Source organism: Oryctolagus cuniculus (assembly GCF_964237555.1).
Source record: "Oryctolagus cuniculus chromosome 17 unlocalized genomic scaffold, mOryCun1.1 SUPER_17_unloc_1, whole genome shotgun sequence".
In the NCBI taxonomy this organism is placed as follows: domain Eukaryota; kingdom Metazoa; phylum Chordata; class Mammalia; order Lagomorpha; family Leporidae; genus Oryctolagus; species Oryctolagus cuniculus.
This window is the reverse complement of record NW_027208202.1, coordinates 497461-518550: the sequence shown is the minus strand read 5'-3', so window position 1 is coordinate 518550 and position 21090 is coordinate 497461. Positions and strand designations below refer to the sequence as shown.

General features: G+C 40.4%; 1 long non-coding RNA gene across 1 annotated transcript in view; it reads left to right on the top strand.

The window, feature by feature from the left end:
* Positions 1–17370, top strand: part of LOC103346318 (uncharacterized) — an 80874-nt gene extending 63504 nt beyond the window's left edge. The window contains exon 3 of the long non-coding RNA XR_011385756.1: positions 16826–17370. This is a non-coding gene — a long non-coding RNA (uncharacterized lncRNA). The remainder of the gene's footprint in view (positions 1–16825) is intronic.
* Positions 17371–21090: the final 3720 nt, after the last annotated feature.

The following is a 21090-nucleotide window of genomic DNA, read 5'->3' as shown; positions in this document are numbered from 1 at the left end:
GTGTGTCCTGTGGTTCCCTGTTCTTTCCTTTTTTTAAGAAATGGACCTATTGAAATAATACCCCTTCCACTTCTTCCCCCCAAGATGAACAAAAAGGTGTTATTCTAAAGTTTATGTTTTTAATAATGTTGTCTACAATGGGAACAGACAGCCCCTGGCCCCTCCCCTCCCTCTGTGTGCCTGGCTGCTGTCAGCCCAGCTGGGGCTGGGGCTGTGGCCCCTGGTCTGCATTCATGATTAATTAAGCAAAAGGCACCAATAAAAAAGAATACAGCTGTTACAATTATATGCTAATTACTGTAAGCAGTACAGGAGCAATGGTAGAGTAAGAGACAATAAAAGCAATTTGTTACACAATCTTCTGTTACAATTAAATAATAATTAGATAATTACAAAAAGCTAAAAAAGTTAAATCACGTAACATCAGGGCAGTTACCAGGATAATATCTGTGGTATTGTCTTGTGTTGACTGATGCTTTCAAAAATTTCAGTACCAGTGATAAATTCGGAGTTCCCTAAAACCACAAAATAGTTTAAAATGTGTGATTCTCATAGCATGAACAAATACTTTGGTGATAAACCATTCAGAGATACTGTGTACATGAAGGATTCCAAGACAACTTAGACATTTTTCAGAGGGCTAATAATCTTACAATGAGAAAGCCAACAAAGCTGTTTATGGGCTCTTAATGCTAGATCAAGATACACTAAGAAAATGAAATTATAGAAATTATATGTAGGTAATATCTTTGAATTCAGAGACAAAAATGGATGGGTGTAATTTTTATAATAAAATGATGTTATGATAACCATGAGTGAGTAAAGTATTTTGGCAGAAACAATGAATGCCTAGAAATATGATCAAAATCATATAAAAAATTGCAGGAACTAAAATCCAGAACAGGTCTTGCCCTTTCCAGAGTGATCTTAAAGGAACAACAAGAGCACTATTAAATTTCAATATCAATAGGAAAGTAATCCCATAAAATATCCATAAAGGGTGAAAAGCATCCTTGAAGCAAAGAGTACTCTGGCCCTAGATGTCTCTGAGAAGTTTTGAAGATAGAAATTGCTTGTTCCAGAATTTGGAGTGAATTGACAGCACAATAAAAAAGCTAACAAACATGGTCACATGCTCAGGGTGCTAGCACTGGTATGCACTATGATTTGATGATATAATTGGGAAATATTCAGAAACTCAAATACAGTGCCAGCGCCACAGCTCACTAGACTAATCCTCCACCTGCGGCACCGGCACCCCGCATTCTAGCCCCGGTTGGGGTGCCAGATTCTGCCCCGGTTATTCCTCTTCCAGTCCAACTCTCTGCTGTGGCCCGGGAGTGCAGTGGAGGATGGCCCAGGTCCTTGGGCCCTGCACCCACATGGGAGACCAGGAGGAAGCACCTGGCTCCTGGCTTTGGATTGGTGCAGCACGACGGCCGTAGCAGTCACTTGGGGGGTGAACCAACAGAAAAAAGAAGACCTTTCTCTCTGTCTCTCTCACTGCCTGTAAAAAAAATTAAAAAATAAAAAATAAACTCAAATACAAAGTAAAGCTTAAAAACTTTTTGCTTATTAGAATATAAATTACATTGTGGTTACTGAGGGTAGAACTGTTATTTTTTAGGAGTAATAATAAAATGAAAACACATAAAAGAGAATTTGTTAAAAATAGTTCATTCAATTATCTTTTTTTTTTTTTTGACAGGCAGAGTGGACAGTGAGAGAGAGAGACAGAGAGAAAGGTCTTCCTTTGCCGTTGGTTCACCTCCAATGGCCGCCGCGGCCGGCGCGCTGCGGCCGGCGCACCGCGCTGATCCGATGGCAGGAGCCAGGAGCCAGGTGCTTTTCCTGGTCTCCCATGGGGTGCAGGGCCCAAGCACCTGGGCCATCCTCCACTGCACTCCCTGGCCACAGCAGAGAGCTGGCCTGGAAGAGGGGCAACCGGGGCAGAATCCGGCGCCCCGACCGGGACTAGAACCCGGTGTGCCGGCGCCGCTAGGCAGAGGATTAGCCTAGTGAGCCGCGGCGCTGGCCCTCAATTATCTTTAAAGTTGAAAATAAGTGGAAAAGTGTATGGAGATAAAGCAAAGATTTTGGAAATTACCAGGAGCATCATAGAGAACAATATTGGTATTTACAGCTATGCTTTGAGCATTCAACATGGCAGTTAAATTGATAATCCTCTAGAATTTCAGCCAAACTAAAATACTATATCCCCTGGGAACTAAGAAATACTGAATGGGTCAAGAATACTCTAAGAATCTGGGGACATGAAATAGTTGCAAAGACACTTTAGATTATTTCCATCAAGTCCATGTCACAAAGAGAAAGCCCCCCAAGAGGGCCTGGGATTAATAAGAGCAGGACTGATTCACAATCAGATGCTAATGATAAAAATAGGTCACACAAGTGCATTAAAAACAATGATAAATAAAATAATGCATATTTAATAATATATAGGTTAAATAATAGTGCGATCAGCAGATATGAAGGTATTTGTGGATTAAGAGTCTCATAAATTATTTTACTCCCAGAAAATGTTTAAAATCATAGATTTTTGAAAATTTAAGTTTTCGTGAAATTTATTAAGCCACAATAAAAGTTTACCATGATTATCTATAGTTCTATGTACTAGGATTGACTTGTACTACACATCATTGATGTATACATATTATAGAAATAAAAGTTATCTTTCTACTGTTTGCTTGTTAAACCTTATGGTAGTGGTGCATTATACTTGTAATTATACAGTAAATTGAAAGTATTTTATTGCAAAAGTTAAAGAAAAAAAGGAAAAGAGAGAGAGGATTAGGGGAGGGAGGGTGAAGCATGGTGGTCTTCTTAGAACTGTATCTATGAAATACATTAAATCTATTTTTAAGGATTTATTGATTTATTTAAAAGTCAGAGTTACACAGAGAGAGGAGAGGCAGAGAGAGAGAGAGAGAGAGAGAGAGAGAGAGAGAGAGAGAGAGGTCTCCCATCTGACGGTTCACTCCCTAGTTGGCCACAACTGCCAGAGCTGTGCCGATCTGAAGCCAGGAACCAGGAGCTTCCTCTGGGTCTCCCATGTGGGTGCAGGGGCCCAAGGACTTGGGCCATCTTCTACTGCTTTCCCAGGGCATATCAGAGAGCCAGTTCCAAAGTGGAGCAGCCAGGTCTCGAACCAGCACCCATATGGGATGCCAGCGCTTCAGTCCAGGAAGTTAGTCTGCTGCACCACAGCATCAGCCTATTAAATCTATTTTCTTATATTAATAAAACATAAAAAATCAAAAAAGGAATATGCATGTGAGTATAGAACCTATATTCTGATGATGGGAAATAGCAGTAAGCAACAATGTAGGAGCAATAATAGCAAGACAAACACAAGAGAATTGGGCGAAGCAATATGTATTAGATATACACAAAACTTGGGAAATAACAGAAAAAAGTCAACAATAAGCAAAGAAAATACCATGTCAGTTAACAATAAAAAGAAAACCTCTTAAATTAAAGATACTGTCATCTTAGCTCTACTTTGAAGATATCAACAGGGGCTGGCTCTGTGGCACCAGTGGGTTAAAGCCCCAGCCTGCAGTGCTAGCATACCATATGGGCACTGATTAAAGTCCTGGCTGCTCCACTTTCAATCCAGCTCCCTGCTAATGAACCTGAGAAAGCAGCAGATGATGGCCCAAGTCCTTAGGCCCCTGAACCCACATGGGAGACCTAGAAGAGGCTCCTGGCTCAGCTCTGGCCATTGTGACCATTTGAGGAGTGACCAGGATATAAGACCCCTCTCTCTGTCTCTAACTCTCCTTGTAACTCTGTCTTTCAAATAAATAAAACAAAATTAAAAACAATCACTAATAAAAAGTTTATTTACACTCATATAAGCCACCAGAAAAAAGTCAAAAGTTTATCACCACGAAAGGGAGAATGATAATATGTGCCCATATATATATATATATATATATATATATATATATATACACACAAACACACACACACACACACCATGTGGAGAATCATTACCCTTGACTAAGATGGCTCTGAGGCACTGTGAATCTGGTTTCCAGGACAGTTTATAGAATGCTGGAGCTGATGATGACCTCACAATGAAAATTTATGTCATGTACACAGGGCTGGAACTGGTCTAGATTAGAATATTTTGAAAAAAAAAAAAAGTGAGCTCAATGATTTTGAGGACCAAACAAAATTCTACATTTCTACACTGAAATTGTATTTCAATTTACATGAATGTCCATAAGGCTAAAATGCAATCTCCTGCTAATCAGAGAGATGAAATCGGCCATAGATTGTGCTCAGATACTATGAACATAATATTTGATTGGACACCTTCCTAATTTATAGAACTGATGGCCTAAAACTGATAAAGAAAACTAGGATAGCCTGAAGCCTCTGTGCAAAGACTGACATAAATTAGTTTATTGACAATTTACTCAGGTAGTAGTAACAAATTCAAATATAATATGAAAAATAGACAAATGTGTAATTTCAACACACATTGCATTTTGATAATTGTGTTTATCAATGAAAATTTCAGTAGAAGCAGAAATAGGATCACAAAGAGATGTAAAGGATATAGATAAATAGTTTTTAAACACCTTTAAAAATACAGAAAATTTGCAGTCTCTTAAGTCATGGAAATGCTAAGCAGTTTAATTAAATAATATTTTAAAAATTGTATTAGTATAAAGGGATCTTTCATGTATTTCATAGCTACAAATCTGGTGATAACCATATTTCCCTTCCCCCTCCCTCCATCCATTCACTTCCTTCTTTTTTTCTTTAATTTTTTCAAAGACAAAATTTAATTCCACTCTTTAATCACAGGTTTAATTCACTACTGACTTTACTATTCAACAAGTAAAAAGTGAGACTAAAGTTCCACAGGGGTATAAAAAAGTGATAAAAACAATAATTATGTACTACAATGTCAGCTTCATTTCTGTACATTTTTGGTATTCTATGTTAATTGACACATATCAGAAAATAAATATTTGTCTTTTTTGGACTGGCTTATTTCATTAAGCGTAATGATTTCCAATTGCAACCATTTTGCTGCACAACTCAGAATTTCATTCTTTTTTTTGCTGAGTAGTATTCCATATTGTGTGTGTGTGTGTGTGTGTGTGTGTATCACATTTTCTTTATCCGGTTATCAGCTGATGGTCTGAAACCTAAGATAACAATTTCTTAATCTAGTGCTTGGGAATTTTAAAGTGATTGGCCAATTTTGAGTCTTTAGAAATAAAGAAAATGTAAAACCAGTGTGCCCCACGAATGTCAAAGATTTCTATGATGAGAATTACAAAACATTAAAGAAGAAAATAGAAGAAAATACAAAAAATGGACATAGCTTCCGTGTTCCTGGATTGGAAGAATCAGTATCATCAACATGTCAATACTTCTGAAAGGAATTTACAGGTTCAACAGGATATCAATCAAAAAACAAAGAAAATTCTTCTCAGATAAAGAAAAAATGATGCTGGGGCTGGTGCTGTGGTGCACCATGTGGGCTCAGGTTTGGGTCCTGGCTGCTCCACTTCTGGTCCAGCTCTATGCTGTGGCCTGGGAAAGCAGTGGAGGATGGCCCTGGTTCTTGGGCTCCTGAACCCATATAGGAGACTTGGAGGTGGCTCCTGGGTCCTGGCTTTGGATCGGCATGGCTCCGGCCATTGCAGCCATCTGGGGAATGGGACAGTGGATAGAGGACCTCTCTCTCTCTCTCTCTCTCTCTCTCTCTCTCTCTCTCTCTGCCTCTGCCTGTCATTCTTTGAAATAAATAAATCAGGCCGGCACCGCGGCTCACTAGGCTAATCCTCCGCCTTGCGGCGCCGGCACACCGGGTTCTAGTCCCGGTCGGGGCGCCGGATTCTGTCCCGGTTGCCCCTCTTCCAGGCCAGCTCTCTGCTGTGGCCAGGGAGTACAGTGGAGGATGGCCCAAGTGCTTGGGCCCTGCACCCCATGGGAGACCAGGATAAGTACCTGGCTCCTGCCATCAGATCAGCACGGTGCGGCAGCCGCAGCGGCCATTGGAGGGTGAACCAACAGCAAAAGGAAGACCTTTCTCTGTCTCTCTCTCTCTTACTGTCCACTCTGCCTGTCAAAAATAAAAAAAAATGAAATAAAGAAATCAATCATTTAAAAATGATGCTGACATTCATGTGGAAACACAGGAGGCCCCGAATAGCTAAAGCAATCTTATACAACAAAAACAAAGCCAGAGGCATCACAACACAGATTTCAAGACATATTACAGGGCAGTTATTTTCAAAACAGCCTGATATTGGTACAAAATCATATGCACAGACCAGTGGAACAGAATAGAAATGCCACAAATCAATGCAAACATCTACAACCAACTTATCTTTGACAAAGGAGCTAAAATCAATCCAAATGGTGCTGGGAAAACTGAATTTCCACATTCAGAAGCATGAAGCAAGACCCCTACCTTACACCTTATGCAAAAATCCACTCAAAATTGGTTAAATACCTAAATCTAAGACCTAATACCATCAAATTATTTGACAACATTGGGGAAACCCTGTAAGACTTAGCATAGGCAAAGAGTTCTTGGAAAAGATCTCAGAGGCATAGGCAACCCAAGCTAAAATTGGCAAATGGGATTACATCCAATTGAGAAGCCCCTGCACTGCAAAACAATCAGCAAAGTGAATAGGCAACCAACAGAATGAGAAATTATTTGCAAGCCATGCAACTGATAAAGGATTAATAAGCAGAATATCTAAAGAGATCAAGAAACTCCACAAAAAAAATATTTGCAAACTATGCAACAGATAAAGGGTTAATAACCAGAATCTACAAGGAGATCAAGAAACTCCACAAAAACAAAACCAACAACCCAATTAGGAGATGGGCCAAGGACCTCAATAGACATTTTTCAAAAGAGGAAATCCAAATGGCCAACAGGCACATGAAAAAATGTTCAAGGTCATTAGCAATCAAGGAAATGCAAATCAAAACCACAATGAGGTTCCACCTCACCCCGGTCAGAATGGCTCACATTCAGAAATCTACCAATAACAGATGCTGGCGAGGATGTGGGGAAAAGGGACACTAACCCACTGTTGGTGGGAATGCAAACTGGTCAAGCCACTGTGGAAGTCAGTCTGGAGATTCCTCAGAAACCTGAAGATAACCCTACCGTTCGACCCAGCCATCCCACTCCTTGGAATTTACCCAAAGGAATTTAAATTGGCAAACAAAAAAGCGGTCTGCACCCTAATGTTTATTGCAGCTCAATTCACAATAGCTAAGACCTGGAACCAACCTAAATGCCCATCAACGGTAGACTGGATAAAGAAATTATGGGATATGTACTCTTTAGAATACTATACCGCAGTAAGAAACAATGAAATCCAGTCATTTGCAACAAAATGGAGGAATCTGGAACACATCATGCTGAGTGAAATAAGCCAGTCCCAAAGGGACAAATACCATATGTTCTCCCTGATTGGTGACAACTGACTGAACACCAAAAAGGAAACCTGTTGAAGTGGAATGGACACTATGGGAAACGGTGACTTGATCAGCATAGCCCTGACTGTTAATGAACAACTTAATACATTATCCCTCTTAGTAGTTTTTCTGTCTGTTCTACTTAATATGACTGGTTTAATTCTGTAATTAATACACAGTTATTCTTAAGTGTTGAAATTTAACTGAAATGTGATCCCTGTTAAACATAAGAGTGGGAGTAAGAGAGGGAAGAGATGTATAATTTGGGACATGCTCAAGCTGACTTGCCCCAAATGGTAGAGTTAGAAACATACCAGGGTACTCCAATTTAATCCCATCAAGGTGGCATGTACCAATGCCATCTCACTGTTCCAGGTGATCAATTTCAGTTCACAATTGATCATAATGAAAGGACTAAGAGTCAAAGGGAGCACATAAGCAAGTCTAGTACCTGCTAACACTAACTGATAGAATAAATAAAGGGGAGAGTGATCCAACATGGGAAGTGAGATACTCAGCAGACTCATAGAATGGCAGATGTCCTAAATAGCACTCTGGCCTCAGAATAAGCCCTAAAGGCATTCGGATCTGGCTGAAAAGCCCATGAGAGTATTTCAGGCATGGAAAGCCAAGACACTCTGGCAAAAGATCTCTGTGAGTGAGATCTCAGTGGAAAGAACAGGTCTTCAAAGAAGGAGGTACCTTTCTCTGAAGGGAGGAGAGAACCTCCACTTTGACTATGACCTTGTCTAAACAAGATAAGAATCGGAGAACTCAGAGGGCTTCCATAGCCTTGGAAACTCATGACTGGAGCATAGGGAGATTACTGATGCCATAGACAGGAGTGTCAATTGGTAAAGTCAACAACAGGAGTCACTGTGCACTTACTCCTCATGTAGGATCTCTGTCCTTAATGTGCTGTGCATTGAGATTTAATGCTATAACGAGTACTCAAACAATATATTTTACTTTGTGTTTCTATGGGGGTGCAAACTGTTGAAATCTTTACTTAATGCATACTAAACTGATCTTCTGTAAAAAAAAAAAAAAAAAAAAAAAAAGAAACTATCAACTCCCAACTTGACTCTCACTGGGATTAAACATGACAATAGGTCTGATCTGATTTCATCATCATTAAAAAAAAATCATCTATTATTTTTCACTTTATGTTTCTGTGTGGGAGCAAACTGTTGAAATCCTTACTTAATGTATACTAAGCTGATCTTCTGTATATTAAGATAATTGAAAATGAATCTTGATGTGAATGGAAGGGGAGAGGGAGCGGGAAAGGGGAGGGTTGTGGGTGGGAGGGAAGGTATGGGGGGGAAGCCATTGTAATCCATTATTCGTACTTTGGAAACTTATATTCATTAAATAAATAAATAAAAAAAAAGAAACTCCACAACAATAAAACAAACAGCCCATTTAAGAAATGGGCAAAGGACTAAACAGATTTTTCAAAAGAGGAAACACAAAAAGCCAACAAGCACATGAAAAAATGCTCAGGATTACTAGCCCTCGAAGAAATGCAAATCAAAAACCACAATGAGATTTACCTCACTCCAGTTAGAATGACTTTCACACAAAAATCATCAAACTTCAAATGCTGGCAAGGATGTGGGGAAAAGGCACCCTAATCCACTGTTGGTGGGCGTGTAAGACAGTATGGAGAACCCTCAGAAATCTAAATAGTCCTATCATAAGTCAAAGCCATCCCACTCCTGGGAATTTACCAAAGAGAAATGAAATCAGCATATGAAAAAGTTATCTGCACCCCCATGTTTATTGCAGTTCAATAGCTAAGACATGGAAACAACCCAAATGCCCATCAACTGAAGATTGGATAAAGAAATTATGGAATATATATGCCATGGATACTACACAACAGTAAAAAAAGTGAAATCCAGTCATTCACAACAAAATGGATGAGTCTGGAAAACATCAAACTTAGTGACCAGTCCCAAAGGGACAAATACCGTATGTTCTCCCTGAACTGTGATACCTAATAGAGAACCTGAAAGGCTCTCTCTCGAGTGAAATTGACACTTTAAGAAGCAGTGACTTGAACAGCCTTTATCTCGACTGTTGAGGAATAGTTTTTATTTTTCATGCTATTTGTCAAACTCTTTACTTAGCACAGAGTTAAACTATGTGTATAAAGTCAATTGAAAATAGATCTGGGCCAGTCAGGGCTGCAGCTGAGGCGGAAGCTGAGGAGGAGGGCGATCCCCCGGCAGCAGGTACCGCGCAGCGGCTCTGCCCGGTCCCGGTCTTGGCGCGCGGCCCGCACCCCCTCCCGCGGGGGTCGCCCTGCCCCTGGCGTTTCTGGTAGTGCTCAGGGCCACGCGGGCGCCGGGTCAGGAGCCACCTGTGCGGCTGCGTCCACTGGTGCTCGCGTACCCGGCGTCCCTGGGACCCGCGGCGGGCGGCGTGGCCGGTGTGGCCCCAGCCACAGCCACGCGCGTGGTTCCTCTGGCGGCGGGGCGTGCCCGCGTGGCCAGCGCGTGAGGAGGGCGCGGACCAGTGCCGGGCCAGGCGTCTCTGGGGCCGCAGGGGAGTGGCGGCGAGGCACCCAGGGGAGTGTCTAGCGGGGCAGGCTCGCGGAGCCGCTGCGCGGTGGCCTCTGTGCGGCGTGCGGCGGTGTGGGGGTCCCAGCGCTGTGTTCCGGAGGTCACGTGTGGGAGCCGGGCCTCTGGAGCGGTGGGGGTGCGTTTGCGGGGTGGCCGACAGCGGTCGGGGCTCCGTGATCCTCGGGGAGCTCCCCCGCCTTTGACCTCACCTGGCGCTCCTGCAGGTGGCTGGCCCGACTCAGGGACGCTGGGGACTTGTGTCAGGCGTGCCTGTGAGGTCTGCTGGCGTGGGGAACCCCGCAGAGGGAGGGTTTGCGGACTCCTGGGATGCAGCCTGTCGCCTGGTGGCCAGCCAGCAGGTGCAGTGGCATAGCGAACCATATTCTGGGAAATGGAAATCAGGCGGCAGGTGCCTGTCGCGGGAGAGCGTGCGTGCCCAGCGGGCTGGATTCAGGCAGAGGCGGAGCGGGCGTTTTGCAGGAGAAGCCTTGCTGCTCCCAGGAGCGCTCTGGATTGCCAGCTCCCTGAAGGCTGGCCAGAGTCCACCAGAAGTGTTCCAGGGGGCCGGGCTGGACCCGGGGTCCCTTTCTTTGTTGGTGCCTCTGGGATTGCCATAAAGGAGGGCGCTCCTGGGGCTTGGGGGTAAGGTTTTGCAGGCCCTGAGTCTGTGAGAGTTTGCTGGGGCAGCGAGGCACCATGCATTCTCTACAGGGTAACCCCCTGTCCGGTACGTGCTGCGTGGACAAACATCTTTTCTTAACGTGGGGCGGGGGTTAAGCTCCAGTCTGACACCGCTTGCAGTCCCCACCTCCTCCTGCCGCAGGCGACCAGGGTTAGCAGCTTGGCTTGGGTCCCCTCCGTTCTGTTTTCACGTGCTGTCCACATGTGTGCCCAGGACAGGTGGGCCTCCCGGCGCTCTCCTGCCTGTGTTTCCACGGGCTCAGTTTTCTATCGCTGTAGTCAGGGCCTCAACAATAGGACTTGTGGTTCTGGGGGCCTGTGGGCCAAAACCAACCTGTAGCAAGACCACGAGTCTCTCCCAGAGCCTCCAGGTGGGAGCTGGCTGGCTGGCCTTCCCAGCCTCCGACACTTCCTGAGCTCCTTGGCTGGCAGCCCCGTGCCTCCCCAGCACTGCTGAGCCGAGCCTTTTGCTGCCTTTGCTCTGGTTCTCTTCTTTGTTTAAATGCTTCACATGAAAAACAAAAACAACTGTTGCAGATAATGTCAGGTAGCGCTCTCACTTTTAAAAAAGACTTATTCATGTGAAAGGCCCAGTGACAGAGAGAGAGGAAGGAAGCTCCTACCCTCTGGTTCGCTCCCCAAATGGCTGCAACAGCCAGATCTGGGCCAGGCTGAAGTCAGGATCTTCCATGCAGGTCTCCCCTGTGGGAAGCAGGGGCCCAAGCACTTGGGCCATCACCTGCTGCCTCCCAGGATGCATTAGCAGGGAGCTGGGGCTCTCACCTGGGCACTCCCATATGGGATGCGGGTGTCCCAGGTGGTCACTTACTCCAGAGCTGTTCCTATGGCTTCACTTCTGAGTGCCCACCCGAGCTGTCCACAATAATCTTTTCATGTGGGGTTGTCTTTTTTTCTTATTGGTTAATAGCAGTGTTTTTTTCTTTTTATAAATTTGAGAGTCTAAGCCTTTGTGAATTAAAAATCAAAATTATTATATACTATATTTTAGAGGGAGAGGGAGGAAGGTAAGAAAGGAGAGGAGAAGGGGAGGAGAGAGAGAGAAAGGGAAAAAGAGAGAGAGAAATTTCTCAGCCACTGCTCCACTGTCCAGATGCCCACAACAGCCTGGGCTGGTCCAGGCTGAAGCCAGGAGGATCGGGAACTCAGTCCAGGTCTCCCACGTGGATGGCAGGGACCCAAGTCCTCCACCTCCCATGGTGCACAGCAGCAGGAAGCTGGAATTCAAACTGCAGTGTGGGAAGTGGGTGTCCCCAGTGGTGTCTTACCTGTTGGGCCACACGCTGCCTCTCCCCCCACCTGCTGTGGAATTTGTGTTGATTGTAGCTATCTGATGGCCTAGGACATCCTGTTCCCTGGCTGTGCAGGATACAAATTTATATTAGTATCTGTCCAGCTCAGTGATTGTGACCTCGGAAAAGAATGGCAGGGACCGGCACAGCTTCAGTAAAGCCACAGCCTGCAGCGCCAGCATCCCATATGGGCACCGGCTGCTCCACTTCCAATCCAGGTCTCTGCTATGGCTTGGGAAAGCAGTAGAAGATGGCCCAAGTCCTTGGGCCCCTGTACCCATGAGGGAGACCTGGAAGAAGCTCCTGGCTTCAGATGGGTCCAGCCCTGGCCATTGTGGCCATTTGGGGAGTGAACCAGCAGATGAAAGATTGACCTTTCTCCCTGCCTCTACCTCTCTGTAATTCTGCCTTCCAAATAAATAATCTATAAAAAAAAAAGGAAAAGAAAGAGAAAGAATACCAGAAAAAAAAAAGAAAAATAGATCTCAGTAAAAAATAACAGTAGGAATAGGAGAGGGAGGAGGAAGAAGGGTGGGTAGGAAGGGTCACCGTATTCCTAAAGTAGTAATTATGAAGTGTATTAAGTTTGTAACTATAAAGTAGTTCTACATACTTTCCATAGACTTACTTATAATGGTACAGTTTAAAAACTCACTATGAGACCCCAAATCTCCTTAAGCTGGGAGGTAAAAATACCATCTTAAGTGTTAAAGTGATCATACAGATAGGACTAAGGGTCTGATAATAACCATAGATAGAATTAAAAAGGAGAGAATGCTCCAACATGGGAAGCAGTCCACACAGCAGACTCATAGAATGACAATTGCTTTAAGTAGCAGTCAAAGCTCAGAATCAGCCCTTAAAGCATTCTGGTCAGGTTGAAAAGTCTGAGAGAGCATTTCAGGCACAGAAAGTCATGACACCGTGGCAAAAAATGTCCTACATGAAGGATCTCCGTGGGTGAGACCCCAGTGGAAAAAGTCATCAAAGAACTAAGTACTTTTCTCAGAAGGGAGGAGGGAACTTCCACTTTGCTTATGGCCCTGCCTAAATACTGATCATATTCTTAGAATTGTATGTTTTTAACTACATGGAATCTATTCTTTTTATATTAATAAAATAAATTATTAAAAATATATACTTCATTCTGTTGAGTGTGACTAGGTATCTCATTGAGGTTTTAATTTGCATTTCACTGATGACCAATTATGGTGAGCATTTTTATGTATTTTTATTTTTTAAGACTGTTGTTATTTATTTGAAAGCTAGAGTTACAGAGAGAGGTTTTTCATCTGCTGGTTCTATCCCCAGATGGCCACAATGACCAGGGCTGGTCTAGGTCAAAACTAGGAGTCAGGAGCCAGGAGCCAGCAGCCAGGAACCTTATCTGGGATTCCCATGTAGGTGGCAGATTGAAAGGACTTGGAATTATTTTAGCTGCTTTTCCCAAGCCATTAGTAGGGAGCTGGATTGGAAGTGGAGCAGCCAGGTCATGAATTGGTGCTCATATGAGATGCTCCATTACTGGCAAGTAATGACCTGCTATGTCACAAAGCTGGCTCCTCATGTGCTCTTATTTATTTGTGTTCTTTCATGAAGTGTGTTCAAATATTTTTTTTCTTTTTTATTGGTTTATTTTATTGTTGAGTTATAAACATCTGTATATAAGTTGTATGAAGATGTATGTATTGCAAATTTCTTCTTTGTGTGACTCGATTGCTTTTTCCTAAAAAAGTATTTATTATCATGTTGTGCTCAACATTAGATGATATGTAAAATGCAACTGAGAAAGGAATATCAAAGAACTGTGCTTTATCTTTCGATCAGACATGAGTAATAATGAGATGGTAAATTCTAAGCAGAGAAGTATTTGGTTCATTGTGTTTTTTATATATTTTCCTTTCTTTCAATTTCCTGTAACAAACTTCATATCTGTTCCTTTGTATACTATTATTCAATTTAACTATCACATATCATTAGGCAGTCTTTAAAAATTTTTCTATTAACTATACAGAATATACTCAATTAAGAATTCTTTATCATTTTATTTTAGAAGAAAAGCATCAAATATTCAGGAAACTTTATTGTTAAATCAAATAGACATAGTTTTCATTTACCCACACATGAATATAAAATGCATTCAATTGATAAATCACACAGAGATTACAAAGGGAATACAATTTTCATGTAAAATGGTTGCTGGCTATAGCTTTAGCATTTCAGCAGGAATAATTATCAAGACAATGTACATTAAGAAAACAAAAACTCAAAGCTAATTATCTATAGTAAGCCAAAAGAATTTTGAAATGGAATGATTTGATTCAAAGTAAATGCACCTGCTATGAATTTAGAAAAATAACTTTTCTTTTAAATGGAACAATAAAAATAGAATTAGTTAGCCGTGACTTGTTTCAAAGGGGAAACAAATACAGGGATTGATTTACTTGGTGAGAAAGGCACATAACAATTCAATTAAAAATCTGATCCAACATCAGCTGATTCCTTTCTGACTCCAGGGTAGTTAATTCCTGTATATCCTAACCACTGCAGTTTTCTCCTCTCCTCTTCATATTTGAGGTTATGAGTTTTGCACTTTATATAGACTAGGTAGGAAATCTCCCTTCTGTTCCTCTTAAAATATCTTATTTAAAAAGATAACCTGAGGCAATTAACAAAGCAAACATAAGTAGTTTTTATCCACTCCATTAAAATATAGACACTGCTCACACTTTTGTCACCAAATTATGGTGAAGTACATAGATAGCTAATACATTCTGTTTTCAACAGTACTCAAAATACCAACAGTATGCCTTATGACTCACTGTTAACATTAGTAAAAATAAAATTTCAGCAATCATAACCTATAAAATCAAATAAGGGGAAGAGTAAAGATTGACCCTGATCAATAAATCAGTTTAATTCCAGATGCCATCTTGTTTGATGTACCTGGAACCCTAAGAGCATTTTAATCATATATCTAGAAAAGCCATTTCCAAACTAAGTGTCAAATTTTACATTTTTGGCATTAAACATGATAATAACATGTTGTTTTAGCACATTGGATTGAACAGTATATCCTGATTAGGCTGCCATTTTTGATGCTATTTTTCTCTAAAGTTTTGTCGAGCATAGTAAATTATTTTGAGACATTAAAATAATTCTGCTGAAAATAATGTAACATAACAAAACTCCTCTGACCTTGCTCCACCATGATATTTTAGTGAAACTGCAGTGACCAAGTTACAAAAGGTTCAGCCAAGTTGTTTTTATGAGAATTATGTTCGCATACTCACTCATGCAGAAATTCAAGACAGTGTAATGGAAACAATTGTTAAAAATAGACATTGTGGCTGTATGCATCTCCCTTTATATTATGTATTTAGAAACTGTTAAAAAATCTTAGGTACTAGCAGTTGTAGCAAAACTAGGCAAACTGTGTAGTTGAACCATTGAAAAGGCCCTTATTACAAGATAGTTACATGACCTTTTCAGGAGTGTGCTTTTAATTAAAGAGATTAATAAAGTGAATAGCTATTAAAAATCCAGAAAAGCCCAAATTTTACATTGTGGCTAACTGCATTTATACATCAGGGTTAATGAAATATAGTTCCTGTCTACATAAATTTAATTATCCATACTGCATATTGTTTCAATAGCCACGTTAAAAAAAAACTACTCTTTACTAAGTAGGGTCAATTATTGTAATTTAAAAATTATTTTTCTAGAGGCTGGTGCTGTGGCATAGTGGGCTAAGCCTCTGCCTGCAGTACCAGAATCCCATTTCGGTGCCGGTTCAAGTCCCGACTGTTCTACTTATGATCCAGCTCTCTGCTATGGCCTGGGAAAGCAGTAGAAGATGGCCCAAATCCTTGGGCTCCTGCACCCACATAGGAGACCCGGAAGAAGCTCATGGATCCTGGCTTTGGATTGACATTGCAGCCAGTTGGGGAGTGAACCAGCAGAATTGCAGACCTCTCTCTCTGCCTCTCCTTTTCTGTGTAACTCTGTATTTCAAATGAATAAACAAATCTTTTTTAAGAGAACAGGTTAATTGGGGAAAACACAGCAGACTGGAGAGAAGGGGTGAAGAAGGAAAAAGAGAGTAAGAGAAAGAGAAGAGAGAGTGAGAGAGACAGCGAGGATGAGAGGAGCTGAGGGGGGGGAGAGGAAAGAGTGAGAGAGAGAGAGAAGGGAGAAGAGAGCAATAAGCAAAAAAAATTGTTTATTTTATTAATTTATTTGAAAGGCAGAGTTACAGAGAGTTAGAGGCATAGAAAGAGGAAGAAAGGACTTCCAGTTCACTCGCCAAATGGATGTAACAGCTGAAGTTGGGCCAACCTGAAGTCAGGATCCAGGAGTTTCTTCTGAGTCTCCATGCAGATGCAGGGGCCCAAGCACTTGGTCCATCTTTGACTGCTTTCCCAGGCCATAGCAGAGAGCTAGATCAGAAGAGGAGCAGCAGGACTTGTACCACCATCAATATTGGATTCTGGCACTGCAGGAGGAGGCTTACTGAATTGTTTTAACAAGGGTATCAAACATCAGGGATGAGTTCAAGTTAAAATTCACTGGATAATGGAAGCATCTAAAAGGGTAGTCACTTCACATGCCCATCAGGATACTTGAATAATTTGGAGAGTTGCACAGCACAAACAAGAAAATGAAGAGCACCAATAACCAGGGTCCTACAGATTCCTTTGAGCTCAATTTTTGAGATCTTGGCAAAGCTGCTACTCCAGATGACATTCTTTCTATGCTTCTCTTTGACCTTAGGGATCCACTTTACATTGACCATCTTCATGGAGTTAGCACCTGCATCAACCACCCATTGCATTGGATTGCTCACTCCCCTATAAAGCCACTGTGAGACTCTGCTTCACGTGGCCCTGCCACCAGAGCTGCAGGCTCTTGGGCAGTGTGCTAGCTATGGCATCAGGATGCTGACAGCTCACTCAGCAGCAGTGCAAAGCAGCACCTGGGGGGAAGAAGTAGCATGTGAAATGTTCTCAGGTGATGTTGCCTTCTGACTGCTGCCTGAAGCATGGATGGATGAAGAAGGAAGGAATTGCTGTGCAAAAACACAAAAATGCAGCCTGTTGCCTGCAACTTGCCTGTTTGTTTTTAAATTGTTTGAAATGAAAACATTAAATTTTGATGAATGTAAAAAAAAAAAAAACAAGTAAACCAGAATGCATCCAGATTCCTCATAGGAGATTTGGCATACATCATTGAAAATATAAACAAGTGACAATAATCAATGACAAGATAAAACAAAATAAAATTGGTTTAAGTATAATGCTATATATTATGTTATGATTATTAAGAGTATAAATGGATAACAGCATTTGATTGTTAGAGAACAATGGTTTTCTTTTTTGTTTTTGTCCTTTTTTTTTCTTCATACTAATCAGTAAACTCTACTTGGTGTAGGGTTAACCTTATGAGTATAAGAATTAACTGAAAATTTATTTCTTTAAAAAGTAAGAATAGGAAAGGAAGAGAGTGAAGGAAGAAAGCAGGAGTATGGGTGGGGGGAAGAAGCATCATATTCCCAAATCTGTATATATTAAATGCATTAAGTTGTATTCCTCAAACAAAATAAATTAAAAATTAAAAAGCAAATGGGCAACTTAGTTGTTTTGATTATAGAGTTCCAAGAAGACACAGAGCATAAGTTTGAAAAATATTTCTAAATAATTATTTCAATACAACTTGGAAATATTGCAGTATCTTAAGTCTACACAAGTTCAAGCTATTTGTAGAAAAACTTTAAAACAGTATTATCAGAGTTTCAATCTAATGTATGGAAAATTTTGACATCAACATGATTTTGAGAAATATATGTATGCAATATGCATTTTAAAACAGTTAAAAATACAAGACAAAAAAGTATTCCACTAGAATATGCAGGAGATTGATGACTGCACAACAACAACAACAAAATGCAAACCAGGATGGCACAGTTTACCCATAGTAGGATATTAAGAAAAGAAAGATTACTAATTATGTACACATATGACAGTGACAAACTCAGAACCAAAATGGAAAATAAATAAGGTATGTCAATTTCATGATTCCAATTATAGTGTGATTACCATAGGTAACAATAATATGGTATCAATAGTAAAAGACAGACACAATATACATGGAAATATTTGAAAAGCATGCCTAACATTACAGGCACTAACACACAGGAAAATCGTAATGGTGAGGAACTAAATGAAAATATTATGGCTATTACTAGAATAATGTAAAAGATGATACCAGTGTTTCAATCTAAATAATAGAAAATTTCAAGTCAATGATTAATTTTGAATAACATAAGAATGAAGAAAGTGAAATAAATATATGGCTATAAAAAGATCCCCATATACCTGGTTTTAGGCAGCTGTGTACAATAAAATCACTATAGCAACTATAAGAATTTTGAGTTACTTGATGATGTCACAATGATAGTGCCTACCAATAAATCAACAGGTTACTTGTAGTGTGGCATAAACTAGGTTAGTGATGATATACCTAGGTGATAGTAATAATTCAAAGACAAAATGAAATTTGAAAAGGGATGAACTCATTAGGGTATTTATTTTAATTGTCTTTTTAAAGATTCATTTTATTTTCTTGAAAAGCTGAGTGGGAGGGAGAGGGAGAGGGGGAGGGGGAGAGGGAGGGATCTTCAATTTCTTGGTTCACTCCCCGAATGACCACAAAGCCTCTACTGGGTCAGGGTGAAGTCAAGAGCCTGAAACTCTATCTGGGTTTCCCACATGGTTGGCAGGGTCCCAAGTACTTGGGCCACCTTCCATAGGAGTGAAATGGATTGGAAGTGGAACAGCCAAGACTCAGCCTGAGCTCAGATGGGATGCTGGCATCACAGAGAGCAGTTTAACCTTCTGCCCCACAACACTAGCCACTGTATTTTGATTAAAATGAATGAGTAATTTGGCATAATCATTTATAAAGTGAGAAGCACAAATATAGGTTTCCAGTGAAAAAGAGTCCATGTGATTTTCACTTAAAGAGAATATAAAGATAATGCCAGACTTAGATGTAAAATCTAAGGCATTCATTCTCACAGAAGTGGTAGAGTTGACATATAAGAATGAGGGCCTCTTCCTGTTTTGTACCCTACATGCCTTACTTGGCTCATGTTAGTCTGAGCTTTCATCATAACAATTCTGCCAGTGAGTCACAGCTATGCCCTAACCAACAGATAGGAACAGATAGGAACCTTAACCCTGGGAAAGACTCTTTGTTGGGTATTCTACCTCAGTCATCCTTGTATCTGCCATACCAATGACATTAGTCACCCATCTTTTGTAACTGTATTTGGTTTTTTTTTTCAGTGTGCCAGTCAGCTTTTATTAGTATAGCTTTGTATGTGCTGCAAACAACTCACATATAAATTTTAATGACAAGTTAATATATATGTATAAGATATATATATATGATACATATATACACACATGTATTTATGGGGGTGCTTTCAAAGAATAGCATCCATTTTTTTTTAGTAAGCTAAAAGAATTTTTCCTGGGGAACTGAGGCTTCCAGTGTAAAATGGAATCTGTTCATTAGCTCTACATTATGCAGGACTATAAAAAAGGAGACATTTTAACAATCCGGGGCTCAATTAGGCATCAACTACTATCCTGGCAGAAACCTGGCCTGCATCTTGTTCTCGGGAAGTTTGGATGGCGTTATTTACAATTTGTTCCTTGGGGAATGCCCTAAAAAAATAAGTCTGGTTGCCATCATAACTTATGTACTAACCTCATAACTCTCTACCTGACAGCTCGATTGTGCATCCTTCATTTAATTAGTGGCAGTGCATTACGGCTTAACTGGCAGCCACTCACCACTCAGCTTTCAAGAAACAAGGGAAAGTATACATTCATGAAATTATGTTACCCAAGCATCAACTTTTCTGAAGACTGATATTATCCAAAGATGAGCATTGGAAAGGGCAGATTCAATATTACATTTGCTATTAAGAATTTTATTTAAACTTAAATTTTAAAAATGTTCAATATAAATTCTTTTGTAATTATTATATTATTCTCAATTATTATACTGAATGCTGCGGTTTTTGTTTCTGGAAATCTTCATTTACTTTGCTGCAGGAAACCAATAATCTGACTTGCCCTCTGAGACATATAAAATTTTTCTTTTAGATACTGTGTAAAACTGAATATCACTTAAATGCAAAATAATAAAAAAAGAAACTGCTGATTGTATTTGACAAATGATAAGTCAGAAGACTGACTATCAATGTGTTTTCATCCTTAGATTTTATGGCAGAGTCAGGCAGAGGGTTAAATTTTAGGAACTAGTTTAATTCCTTTCATTTGTTCAGATTTTACTTATTGTTCCTTTTTCTTTCCTTTTAGTCTTACTTTACTTCATTAGAGGTAGTAATATCTCCCTTGTCTGTGACAATTTCCATTAATATCTCAAAGGCAGCTATTAAGTCTCATTATAAGAAAAGATTATAGAAGGATACTGCACAAAATAATGGTGAAGATAAAGACAATAGTCACATTCTCATTTGTTTCTTTGTTCTTAAGATGAAAATCAAACTTGAAGGCCTTTTTCGCCTGCTTTTCTCAGTTTATAATTTCAAAGCTTTTGGAAAAGGAAAAACTTCCACAGCTAAATAAATTCTAGTATTTGGATTATTCCTTTCTCAAAATGCAACAAAGACATGCACCTGCTGTCAGAAATTCACCAACTTCTCTCAAATCTCGTTGTCAGGAAATTCAGAAAAACTACTAGAGTTTCATCATTTACATGAGTTATAATGAAGCCAATTAGTGGTTGTTGCAGACAGCCTTTTTAAGGTATTCATTATTAGCAACAATAGTTCATCATTTCATCAATATACTTAAAACATCAATTTTTAGACAATTATCTGAACATATTCATGTAAAATTATCTCTGAGTAAAACTTGGTCAAAGCCCTAAGAAACAAAATTTCATGGGCTTGTAACAAAAATAGAGTCATTTAAAATAAATACACTGGTGTCTCTTAAAAGAGG